Below are 13,822 nucleotides of genomic sequence, written 5' to 3'. Positions count from 1 at the left end.
TACTGCAGGTTCCAGCTACCTTTCCCCTGAAGATAGTCCAGGTTCCGATGGGTAGTGATGATCCCTCCAACTTACCAAGCACGGTGGTCTGGTGTGCCTTTATTGCAGAGATTCTCTTCACTTTTCCAGTGGGCTTTAGTTTTCATCAGGGAGTCTGAGGCCCTCTCTCTGTTGTTCACTTCTTCAGCTCAGTACAATGGTTTTTATGCCCTCCTGTGCCTCTGTAGTATGGATCCAAGTAGCTTTACAGCCAAGAGGTGGGGGAGGGGGCTCTTGTTACAGGTGCCTGAGTGGCTAAGCTGGAGGCTGGTGATCATGCACAGGGGGTCTTCACCAGTTCGGTCTCCTGGTCCCAAGTGGGCAGGGCAAGCCAGACTGAGCAGGCCACACTCAGCCCACACTTGCTCTGCCCACACACATGGCTAAGCTGGAGGCTGGTGGGCATCCCCCAGGGGTCCTCATGGGTTAGGTCTCCAGTTCATTTTCCTTGTCGCAAGTGGGCGGAGTGATCCATACTGATACCTGAACTTAAAGTGTTAAATTTTCCCAGAGGAAATGATGCCTGAGCAGATCCTGAATAAGCACTATAAGTCTGTCAGAGCATTAGCAGTAAAGGAGTGGAGTGTGAGGGCTATCTGGGGTCTGGCACCCAGAAGCAAGAATGTTCTATTGTTAGAACTAAAAGAAGTTCATTTGCATGGAATTTCATCTTTGGGCAAAAATAATGCAAGTTCAGAATAATGAGGTAAGCTGGGGCTGTATTATTAGAGTTTTATCAGCCATGGAAAGAACTTCAGATTTTATTATGAAAGCAAGGAAATTCCACTGAAGAGTCAGAAGCAGGGATATATGTGTTTTAGAGAACTGTCACCATGTGGAGATAATGAGAAAGGGAGGCTATTGCAGCACTGAAGGAAGAAGTGACAAGTGCAGTAGCAGTGAAGATAGACCTAAGCAAATGGATATGAGAGATGCCCAGCAGGAAAAATAAATGAGCTTTGTGATTTACTATGTGCACAAAGTAAGACAGGACAAGAAAGAATGACTAATATGTAAGTATCTGGCCTTAGCCACTGGGCAGATATTGGTACTATTCACTGGTACAGAACAGAAAAAAATGGGAAGGGATAGGATGTGGGGAAGGAGAGTTCAGTTTTGGATTATAGTGGTTAACCATTGTTGAGATAGTTGAATGGATATTTCTAGCAGGTATTATGATAGTCGGTTGGAGAGAAAACCAGGGAGAGGCATATCTATTTTAGAATCACATGCATAAGGATAGTTAATTAAGCCAGGGAGGTGAATTCCCACAAGACGCTTGGATAGAGCAATAAAGGAAGAATAGAATCTTGTGTGATGAGGGCCTTATGAATACTGAAAATCAGTGCCTTGAGAGGAGACAATACAGAGTATGAGGGAGTATGGAGTTAGGGACCGAAGAAATGGAATACTTCCAGAAAGCAGGAATGGTGGTGTTAAGTGACAGGGGAAGAGGTCAAGCAGACAAAAGACCAAGAGGTACCCACTGGATGGTTTTGACAAAAAGGCCATAGGTGAAACCACATGAATTTCTGACACACCCAGCACAATGGCAAGACTTGGAGTCATGCGGAAGACGCCGAGTCACCCTGCTGCAGACAGGCAGGTCTGCCCATGACCTACCAAGGTCCCCAGTCATGCGGAATACACCAGGTCAGCCCACTGCAGACAGGCGGATCTGTGCACTCCCTACCGAAGTCTGGAATTGCTCAGAAGATGCCGAATCACCCCGCTGCAGACAGGCAGCCACCTGGTTCCACACTACAAAGATGCAGAGGACACTAGACCACCAGACCAAGGTACTGAGTCCCACTGCTCCTGGTCCAGAGGAAGGGGCTTCCCAGTCACCATCCCTCCCGCTACTCCCAGCCCAGAGGAAAGGGCATTTGAGCCACCTCTTGTCCCATTGCTCCTGGCCCAGAGGAAGGGGCTCCTGGGCAACCATGCCCACCGCTCCTGGCCCAGAGGGAGGGGCTTCTGAGCCGCCATCCCACTGCTTCTGGTCCAGAGGAAGGGACTTCCTGGCCACCATCCCTACCGCTGCTCCCAGCCCACAGGAAAGGGCTTTTGGGTCACTATCCCTACTGCTGCTCCCAGCCCCTGTCCCACCTCTCCCAGCTCAGAGGAGGTAATTAGTGCAGGCGCTAACAGCCCCCCAATAGAGTCAAAATGAGAAAACACATAAATAAGTCTCAAAACCAGACTTTGAGATCACCTACAGCAACCCCAAAGGGAAATGAGATGGAACCCTCTGATACTCAACCACCTGGACCCACTGAACTGGCAACAAAAGGGGATCAGGAAAAAATGAAATCAGAAATAATTTCTCAGATAACAGGAGAAATTGTGCTCTTAGTGTAAGACATGATTAATAAATCTAGAGAGGAGCTGAGGAAGATATGCCAACACAGTAAACAAATGGAATCCATAAAACAGATGCAAATAGATTTCCAGGAGATGGAAAACTCCATTGAAAGTCTACACAGCGGAATGAGCCAATGTGAGGACAGAATTTCAGATATAGAAGATAAGATTACAATTAATGACCAGGAAAAGAAAAATTGCTTCAAAATTATAAGGGAACATGAGAAATCAATCCAGCAGCTGCTAGATGATGCAAAAAAGGATAATATAAGACTGATTGGAGTCAATGAAGAAACAGGAGAGCATGCAGAGGACATAAAAAAAACTCTTCACGGAAGTAAAGGCAGAAAACCTCCCGAGCAGGGGAAAAAAACTTGACACACAGATAAGTGAGGCATATAGGACTCCAAATAGCCTTGATCAAAAGAAATCTACACATAGGCATATAATTGTTAACATTCCAGTAACTCAAGAGAAGAATAAAGTTCTACAAGCAGTGAGAGAAAAGAAACAAATCACATGCAAAGGAAAGCCCATCAGAATCACAGAAGTCTTCACAACACAAATCATCAAGGCAAGAAGAGCTTGGAGTGACATATTTCAAGCCCTAAAAGAAAACAGCCTCCAACCCAGATTGACGTACCCTGTAAAACTATCTTTCAAAATGGATGGAGAAATAAGATAATTTCACGACAAAGAGTGCCTTAGAAACTTTGTGAATATCAAACCAGCACTCCAAAGAATTTTACACAATATCCTAGGAACAGACATTGAGGATCACAACCCCAGGAAGCAAAGTAGAATGAACCCATCTGGCAAGACAAGAAATTAAATGTAAAGGGGGAGAACCCAACAAAAAGAAAAAGTCATGGCAATGATGTCAATATATTTCAGTTATAACCATCAACGTTAATGGTCTCAATTCACCAATCAAAAGAAACAGACTGGCAGAATGGGTCAAGAAGCAAAATCCAACAATATGCTGCATACAAGAAACACACTTAATTCAAAAGGAAACTCATAGACTGAAAGTTAAAGGGTGGAAAACAATACTGCATGCGACAGGAACCCAAAAAAAAGCAGGAGTAGCTATCCTCTTTGCAGATCAAGTAGATTTCAAACCAACACTGATTAAGAGAGACAAAGAAGGACACTATATCCTTGTAAAGGGAAGAATCCAAGAGGAAGAGATGACAATCATAAATATCTATGCACCAAACACTAGCGTGCCCAACTATACAAAACAAAAACAAACAGACATGAAAAGTCATATATGCACTAATACAGTTGTAGTGGGGGACCTCATCACCAACTGTCACAAATAGATAGATCAACTAGAGTAAAAATAAGTAATGAAATACTAGAACTCAATCGAACTCTTGAACAAATGAACTTAACAGATGTTTACTGAGTCTTCCACCCCACAAAATTACAATACACATTCTTCTCAGCTGCACATGGGTCATTCTCAAAAATAGACCACATACTCACACACAGAACATGTTTAAGTAAGTGCAAAGGAATTGAAGTTATCCCCTGTATATTATCAGACCATAGTGTGATGAAATTGGAGATACATAGCAAAAGAAACTCAAAAAATTTCATAAACACATGCAAATTGAACACACTTCTGAATAACCAATGGGTCACAGAGAAAATTAAAGAAGAAATCAGACAGTTCCTTCAATTAAATGACAATGACAGTACAACATATCGGAATCTATGGGACACAATGAAAGCAGTCTTATGAGGGAAATTCATAGCAGTGAATATGCATATTAGGAAAATAGAATGAGCCCAATTAAACAACCTGATGCTGAACCTCAAGCTTCTAGAAAAAGAAGAGCAGGACAACCCCAAAGCTCATACAAGGGAGGAAATTATAAAGATCAGAGGAGAAATCAACGCAATGGAGACTAAGAGAATGATACAAAAAATGAATGAAGCCAAGTTGGTTCTTTGAAAGAATCAACAAAATTGACAAACCCTTAACCAACCTCGTCAGAAAAAGGAAAGAAAAGGCCCAAATCCATGTAATTAGGAATGAAAAGGGTGAAATTACAGCAGACCCAGCAGAAATCCAGAGGATCATCAATACCTACTTCCAGAACCTATACGCCAATAAGATGGACACCACAGAAGAAATGGACAGATTCCTAGATACATATGAATTACCAAAGTTGAACGAAGAAGACCTAAAAATTCTGAACAACCCAATATCAACCAATGGAATTGAAAATGCAATTAAAAACTTATCAACTAAGAAAAGCCCGAGCCCTGATGGCTTCACTGCTGAATTCTACAAGACATTTAGAGAGGAACTGCTGCCACTACTCTTTAAACTCTTCAATGAAATTGAAAGGGAAGCAATACTCCCAAATTCATTCCTGAAAGCAAGCATCACCTTGATCCCCAAATCAGAGAAAGACCGAACCGAAAAAGAGAACTATAGGCCAATCTCACTAATGAATATAGATGCAAAAATCCTTAATAAGATAATGGCAAATAGAATGCAGAAGATCATCAAGAAGATCATACACCCTGATCAAGTGGGATTCATCCCAGGGATGCAGGGATGGTTCAGTATAGAAAAATCAATCAATGTAATACACTATATCAATAGAGCCAAAGACAAAAACCATATGATTATCTCCATAGATGCAGAAACAGCATTTGACAAAATCCAACATGCATTTATGATAAAAACCCTACAAAAAATGGGAATAGATGGTCTCTACCTCAAACTGATAGAAGCCATCTATGAAAAACCAACAGAAAATATCATACTAAATGGTCAAAAACTGAAATCCTTCACACTAAAATCAGGAACAAGACAAGGATGTCCACTATCACCACTCTTGTTCAATATAATTCTGGTAACACTAGCCATGGCAATTAGACAAGAGAAAGAAATAAAAGGAATAAAGATAGGAAATGAGGAAGTCAAATTGTCATTATTTGCAGATGGCATGATACTCTATAGAGAAGACCCCAAGAACTCCACCATAAGTCTTCTAGACTTAATAACCAAATTCAGTCAAGTAGCTGTTTACAAGGTTAACACAGAAAAATCAATAGTTTTCCTCTATACAAATGACAGACTCACTGAGAGAGAAACAGGGCAAATAATTCCTTTCCCAATATCATCCAAAAACCTGAAATACCTATGAATCAACCTAACAAAAGAAATCAAAGACCTCTTCTCTGAAAACTATGGCACTCTGAAAAGAGAGATTGAAGATGATATCAGAAAATGGACAGACATCCCCTGCTCCTGGGTAGGAAGGATTAATATAGTGAAAATGGCCATACTTCCAAAACTGCTGTATAGATTTAATGCAAATCCAATTGCTATCCCAGGAGCATACTTCATAGACCTCGAGAAAATAATCTAAAAATTCATATGGAACAAGAAGAGACCCAGAATATCAAAAGCAATTCTAGGTAACAGAGACATGGCAGGGGGTATCACAATCCCCAACCTGCAACTCTACTACAAAGCTACTGTGATAAAAACAGCATGGTACTGGAAAACAGACCTTAGGACCAGTGGAACAGATTAGAAGATGCAGAAACAACGCCAGACACACTCAGCCATCTCATCTTCAATAAAGGAGCCAAACACCCTCACTGGAGGAAAGATAGCCTCTTTAATAAATGGTGCTGGAAAAATTGGGCTTCAACTTGCCAAAGATTAAAACTAGACCTGTATCTCTCACCATGCACTAAACTAAAATCAAAATGGATTAAAGACCTAAATATTAAAATAGAAACTCTGAACCAGTTGGAACAGAGGTTAGGTAGAACCCCTGAAGACATCGGTGTAGGAAAAGATTTTATGAACAAAACCTCAGTTGCCTGTGAACTAGCACAAACAATCAACAAGTGGGATCTCTTCTTATTAAAAGGCTTCTGCACAGCAAGAGAAACCACCAGCAGTGTGAAGAGACAACCCACAATGTGGGAAAAAATTTTCACCTGCTCTTCCTCAGACAAAGGTCTACTAACTCAAATCTATAAAGAACTTAAAAAGATCAGACCTCCCAAATTTAAAGACCCAATCCAAAAATGGGGATCTGAAATGAACAGACATTTCTCAGACAAAGAAGTAGAAATAGCAAATAAATATATGAAAACATGTTCAACATCACTGGTCATTCGAGAGATGCAAATGAAAACAATGCTTAGATTCTACTTCACTCCAGAAAGAATGGCTGCTATCATGAAATCAACCACTAACAAATGCTGGCGGGGCTGTGGGGAAAGAGGAACCCTGATCCACTGCTGGTGGGAGTGTAGACTGGTGCAACCACTGTGGAAATCAATATGGAGATATCTCAAAGAACTAGGACTGGAAGTCCCATTTGACTCCGCTATTCCACTTCTGGGGATCTTCCCCAAAGAATTAAAAGAATCATACTACAGTGATATATGTGCACCCATGTTCATAGCAGCACAGTTTGTAATAGCTAAAACTTGGAAACAGCCCAAATGCCCATCAACTGGAGACTGGATAAAGACAATGTAGTTTTTTTATAAAATGGAGTACTACTCAGCCATAAAAAATGAGAAATTAGAGACATTTATAGCTAAGTAGATGCACATTGAGGCAATACTCTTAAGTGAAATAAATAGGACACACATGAATAAATTCCAAATAGTTTCTCTGGTGTGAGAAACTGAAAGTGTAAATAAGGACTAAATGTATAATAGGTAATGTGAAATAGGAAAAAAAGGACCAAAGGGGAAGGAAGTGGGAGCGCTAGAGGAAAGGATAGAAGGGAATGGGATTAATATGAGAACATGGAAAAATAGGAACAAAATCTTTGTAAATAGGGAGGAATGGAGGGGTTGAAGGGAGGGCTGGGCAAGGGTGAAAAATAAGAACCAAGAGAGACTATGTAAAGGTGCAAATTTCCAATGATGAATGTCATTATATTGTATACCTAAAATGTACCAATGATTAGAACGAATAATCGAAAATGTAAAATAGGAAGTAAAGGTCCAAAGGGGTAGGGGTAGTGAGAGGGGCAGGGGAAAGGAAAGAAGGGAAAGGAAAAATGATGAGAAATGGAAATAAAGTCTTTGTAAATAGGGAAGGGTGGAGGGTATGAAGGGAGGGCTAGGAATGGGGAAAAAATAAGAACCAAGATGCATTATGTAAAGGTACAATTCCCAATGAGAAATGTAATTGTGTTGTATACCTACAATGTACCAATAAAATAATTTAATTAAAAAAAAACAATGGCAAGACTCAGAGCAATGAGCAAGATTGCCATGTGAAAGTAAGAGGGAATAATCAGCAAGCTGATGGATTTCAGAACAGAGGAGGCACAGACGAATGCTAGGAGCCTCCAACAATTTTTATATTTAAGTTAATTTTTAAAGAGATGATAAATCTGCACTGCACACTAAGAGACATCTATCATGTAAAATATTTTGCTGCTGTCTTTTCTTGCAAGCAATTAAAGGGCTTTTTTCTCCTTCATTCTGAAAAATATAAAAGATAATTCTGTGGCTCTGCTGTGCTTTCTCTGATTAGTGATGCTGTGACATTACCAGCTGAAACAGTTTTATTGTATCTTTTTATATTTCCGCTTGCAATATAATTCTCACCTCCTAAAGTAAAATTCAAACTCATTTCCTACTAAGAGGAGGTACATATAAATCTATGTGTCGCACAAAGCTCACAGGAAGTGCTAAGTGATTTTAGTAAGAATTATTTGTCCATGTGTAGGCTGTAGTAAAAACCGCCAAGTCTCAAAACAGTTTTAAATACAGGTACTTTCTCATGCCCAACTGAAACAACATTACACCATTACTCCTAAATTAAAATGATATACAGCACCCATAATCTGATGACTCTAAAATATTGTACTGTGCTAAAGAGAGATATAATTCTGCAAAGGTTTTGCCTACCCTAAAGTCAAAATCCTACAATTAGCCTGGATTTAACCTTACTTCAGCAGTATCACAAGCTGAATATTTGCCTTTTTATAATGAATGATAATATATACATACATATTTTAGACAATAAATCACAAAATAATACAGCTGTAAAAAGTCAAGATGTTGGGCTGGGGATTTAGCTCAGTGGTTCCGCCGCCTGCCTTGCAGGCACAAGGTCCTGAGTTCAATCCCTAGTACCAAAAAAAAAGTCAAGATGTTATTGACCAATTACCTTTTCTACTTTACTACAAAATAGAATTTGAAATCATCCCCCAAAGACAACCATCTGCAGAAGAAATCTGACAAGCTTCTTTGTCATGATACAGGATATTGTTGAAAAAATCAAGTACACAAGTTGTTCTCCTCAGAGACTAATAAGGCCCATTTGAGTACCATACCTACAATTAGGCTAGTCCTTAAAAACAGAATGAAGACCATATTGACATACTTGAAAAGAACCAGCAGGCAAACAACTGTTCCATTTACTGTAAGGGTATTACTAGGAATGTCATTGAGGATGCTCTCCACAATTTAGAGGGTCTTCTTTATAAAAATTCATAAGAAAAAAATCTCTATTCTAGTAAGAAAGGATCAGTAATGCTTCTTCCAAATATACGGTGTAAAATAATTGTGGCGGCTATGCTTGAGATTGAATTCTCTATTATTTGCTAATATTCTATACAACTACTTGAATGCTTCTCCATCATCATCATCACTGAAGAAAATATCCAGAAGAACACAGGGCAGAAAACAAAACTAATTCAGTGAATGGAAGAAAGCAAGGAAAACTTCTACCCATCATGCATGGGGATTTTGTGCCCATTCTGTGTGTGGGGGGGGGGGTGTAATGCATTTATTGGTTTCTTTCTGTACCTTTTCATCATATACAATGCACTACTTTAAATTGAATATATCAGTTTATCTCATTCTGGGAGGCAAATTATCATGAAATATAGCAGTTTAAAACAGCAGACATTTATTATCCCACAATTTCTGCAAGTCAGGAATTTGAGCACACTCTGAGCCACTCACAAGGTTACCTATTATAACCATATTAGCTGAAGCTACAGGACAATCATGACTTGATTTGCAGAAGATCTGCTTCTGAGCTTGCTCACATGGCTCTGTGGGGGCCTCGTGTTATTGCTAGTTGTTGTTTAGAAACAGTTCCATGCCACATGGAGCCTCACTTAGATTCCCATGACTTTATTTTTTACCTTGTAACTCATTCTTACTATATATATTTAGCAATACTCCAGTTATTCCTTGAAAACAGTTCTTTTATTTTAAAATAATCTCATTTTAATGGTCCTTACTAGAAGTGAAGTATACTGGAAATTAGTTACAACTGTCTATGGATATTCAGCGTGCATCAAGGCCAAGATTTCCTTCTAGAATATCCCAAGATGATCCCTTTCCCTCCTCACTTATGTTTCCTCCTGCTGACTTTAAGTAAAAAGATCATACATTTAAATCAGCCCTGGACATTAAAGTCTATGTCTTTTCCTTTATGTTGTTATTAACATCACCCCCTTTTACTTTCTAAAATGTTGTGGTTTGAACTATAAATTATAAAACCATTTGTTTTTACATAATGTGTGTGGTTTTTTTAAATTTATGTTCTGTTTTTCATTAGGGTCTGTTTAGGAGTCATAGAGAATAGGATAGAAAGAATCCCTTTTTCTTTTCCTTTTTCTTTTTTTTCTTTTTCTAGTGGGAAAGGTTCGGAATAGAAAAAATAGAAATTGAAAATGTGAAGGGCTCTTGCTGACGCTTTTTCCATCTCTTACTTATCCAAGCATTCAACATGTATTTGATAAAATCAGAAAACGATCAGACCACTGAGGACAATCTGAGCATGTATACAATATGAAGCAAGTATAAAATACACTTAAGAATAACATTAAAGACAAAGTAAGCAAAAGTCACAGAAAAATATAAGTACCCCCATCTTGACTCCCTTGCCTTCTGTGGACAAATGAGAACTTCCTAGGTGAGAAGCAAACAGAACAATCTGCAGTCAATTTACACAGATCATGAGTTTTCAGTTCAGTGTTTGTTCCAAGCTATGATGGAAGAGCTGATGTAGTTATGCAACCACATGACTTGCCACCTACTCTGACTTTAACCTAAATTGGGGAGGAAATGTGCTATGTGCAATGTTATGCCCAGAAGCTTTCAAACTCAGGATCAGTTTAATAATTTTTTTCTTTTTAACTCCAATTCTTTCCTTCATGATCTCATCCTTTGTCATCAGCAAATACTTTCTCTGCTTTCCCAGAAGAAAATATGACTTACACATTTAGCTCCCTGCCTCCAATTATTATTCACATTATGCCAGCAACAGCATGGAAAGAAAGCCCTGCTACCATGGCATCCAGGAGGGGTGTATAAATTCAACCCCAGTTGGACCTTCTGCTCAACTGATCAAATTCTCCATGTTTTTGACTCACTTCAATTGTGTAAGAAGGTAAAGCATTTTATAATACCTATGACTCATTATGCAAGCTTTATTCATATCTCCATAGACTCTCACTGACTACATTTTGCCTGAATTCACTAAATTAGCTCATTTACTTCTACTAACCTGGGATATTATTCAAATTTTTCAGTACAAACCTACCATTTGAAGTACCAACCAAAGAGGAGGCATTCACCAAATAAGAACATGTCTTAGCTTTCAATAAGAGCTGAACCACAGCCTACTAGCCATAGTCCAATATCTAACCTTAATACTTTCTCTTCCTCCTATGAAACAGATGTGTTCTGATCAAATATTGCCTTCTTAACATTTTGATCAGCTATCTAATACTATCACTGTATCTAAATAAATAAAAATTAGATTTTGATATGAAATGTATCCATATCTTTTATGTCAAGCCATAGATATAATGATTGTTTTTAATCTTTTTTATATTTTTCCTTTAATAGGAAGAAAAACAATGTATGTTAGAAGGTGAAGAAGGGTGTTAAAGGCATCATCTATAGGGAGAACTAGAATACCAGAATGTATGAAGGTATAAATTGATTGTTGTCCTCTTTCCCACAAAATAAAACATACCTGGAAAAATAGCCTTGAAAGCTAGTGATCAAAAGAACTTCTTTGTTTCCTATCTTTAGTCCTTTTATTTCTTTCTCTTGTCTAATTGCTGTGGCTAATGTTTAAAAAACTATATTGAACAGGAGTGGTGATAGTGGAGATCCTTGTCTTGTTCCTGATTTTTGCATGATGGATTTCAGTTTTTGACCACTTAGTATGATATTGGCTGTTGGTTTTTTATAGATGGCTTTTATCAGGTTGAGATAGAGACCATCTATGCCAATTTTTGTAGGGTATTTATCATGAATGGGTATTGGATTTTATCGAACGCTTTTTCTGCATTATTTGCAGATAACATGATACTCTCTATATAAGACCCCAAGAACTCCACCAAAAGTCTTCTAGACATAATAACCAAATTCAGTACAGTAGCTGGATACAAGGTCAACACAAAAAATCAATAGCCATCCTGTACATGAACAACAGACTCACTGAGAGAGAAACTGGAGAAACAACTCCCTTCACAATAGCATCCAAAAAAGTAAAACACCTAGGAATCAACCTAATGAAAGAAATCAAAGACCTCCACTCTGAAAACTGCAGCACTCTGAAAAAAGGATCAAAGAGGATATTAGAAAATGGAAAGATATCCCTTGCTCCTGGGTAGGAAAAACCAATATAGTGAAAATGGCCATATTTCTAAAACTGCTTATAGATTCAGTGCAATCCAAATTGAAATTCCAACAGCATATTTCATAAACTTCGAGAAAACAATCCAAAAATTCATTTGGAACAAGAATAGACCCAGAATAGCAAAAGCAATTCTAGGTAACAGAGACATGGCAGGGGATATCACAATCCCCAACTTGCAACTATACTACAAAGCTACTGTAATAAAAACAGCATGGTGCTGGCAAAGAAACAGACCTGAGGACCAGTGGAACAGATTAGAAGATGCTGTAACAATGCCAGACATACTCAGCCACCTTATATTTGACAGAGGAGCCAAACATCCTCACTGGAGGAAAGATAGCCTCTTTAATAAATGGTGCTGGAAAAATTGGGTTTCAACTTGCCAAAGATTAAAACTAGACCTAAATCTCTCACCGTGCACTAAACTAAAATTGAAATGGATCAAAGATCTAAATATTAAAACAGAAATACTAAACCAGCTGGAACAGAGGTCAGGTAGAACTCTTGAAAACACTGGTGTAAGAAAGGATTTCATGAACAAAATCTCAGTTGCACATAACTGGCACAAACAATCAACAAGTGGGATCTCTTCTTATTAAAAAGCTTCTGCACAGCAAGAGAAGCCACCAGCAGTGTGAACAGACAACCCACAATGTGGGAAGAAATTTTCACTAGCTGTTCTTCAGACAAAGGTCTACTATCTAGAATATATATAGAACTTTAAAAAATCAGACCTCCCAAATTTAAAGACCCAAGCCAAAAATGGACATCTGAAATGAACAGACATTTCTCAGACAAAGAAGTAGAAATAGAAAATAAACATATGAAAAAATGTTCGACATCACTGGTCATTCGAGTGAAAACAAAGCTGAGATTCTACCTCACTCCAGAAAGAATGGCTGCTATCAAGAAATCAACCAGTAGCAAATGTTGGCAGGGTTGTGGGGGAAAAGGAACCTTTTTTCACTTGTTGGTGGGAATGTAGACCATTCCCATGTTGGTTGGGTATGGAGATACTTCAAAAAACTAGGATTAGAAGTCGCATTTGACCCAGCTATTCCCCTGCTGGGTATCTTCCCAAAAGAATTAAAAGAATCATACCACAGCAATATATGTGCACCCATGTTCATAGTGGCACAGTTTGTAATAGCTAAAACTTGGAAACAGCCCAAGTGCCCATCAACTGGAAACTGGATAAAAAAAGATGTGGGGTTTTTTTTAATAAAATGGAGTACTACTCAGTAGTACTCTGTACTACTAGATACATTTATAGCTAAATGGATGCACATTGAGGCGATACTCTTAAGTGAAATAAATAGGACACATATATGTAAATACCAAATAGTTTCTCTGGTGTGAGAAACTGAAAGCGCAAATAAGGATCAAAATATATAATAGACAATGTGAAATAGAAACAAAAGGTCGAAAGGGAAAGGGGAAGTGGGAGGGGTACAGGAAAGGAATAAATATGAGAAAAAGAAAAAATGGAAACAAAGTCTTTGTAAATAGGGAAGAGTGGCAGGGTTGAAGGGAAGGCAGGGGAATGGGGAAAAAATAAGAACCAAGATACATTACGTAAAGGTACAAATTCCCAATAATGTATGCCAGCATATTGTATACCTACAATGTACCAAGAAACTTAGTGAATTTTTTTAAAAAACAAAAACTAGAGATCAAAAGTGCCAGCCCCAATCAGCCTATCCTTGCCTTAGCAGCCTTACAGAGTAGCCATGGAAC

The 13,822-nt window shown here is 38.5% G+C and overlaps 1 protein-coding gene and 1 pseudogene across 4 annotated transcripts in view; both read right to left on the bottom strand.

Annotated features, from left to right (window-relative positions):
* Nucleotides 1-13,822, bottom strand: part of Tmem117 (transmembrane protein 117) — a 569,660-nt gene that overhangs the window by 417,809 nt on the left and 138,029 nt on the right. The gene's annotated exons all lie outside the window — the stretch shown is intronic.
* The window catches only part of LOC147821496 (small ubiquitin-related modifier 2 pseudogene), a 99,392-nt pseudogene extending 85,570 nt beyond the window's left edge, over nt 1-13,822 (bottom strand). Inside the window, exon 1 of the transcript XR_015446951.1 lies at nt 1-13,822. This exon is cut by the window's left edge and continues 85,570 nt beyond it. The product of XR_015446951.1 is annotated as a small ubiquitin-related modifier 2 pseudogene (transcript).

This window comes from Heterocephalus glaber, unplaced genomic scaffold (genome assembly GCF_053883595.1).
Source record: "Heterocephalus glaber isolate CG9 unplaced genomic scaffold, H.glaber_assembly_v1.0 deba00001733, whole genome shotgun sequence".
NCBI classification, from domain to species: domain Eukaryota; kingdom Metazoa; phylum Chordata; class Mammalia; order Rodentia; family Bathyergidae; genus Heterocephalus; species Heterocephalus glaber.
This window is presented reverse-complemented; position numbering and strand designations above follow the sequence as displayed.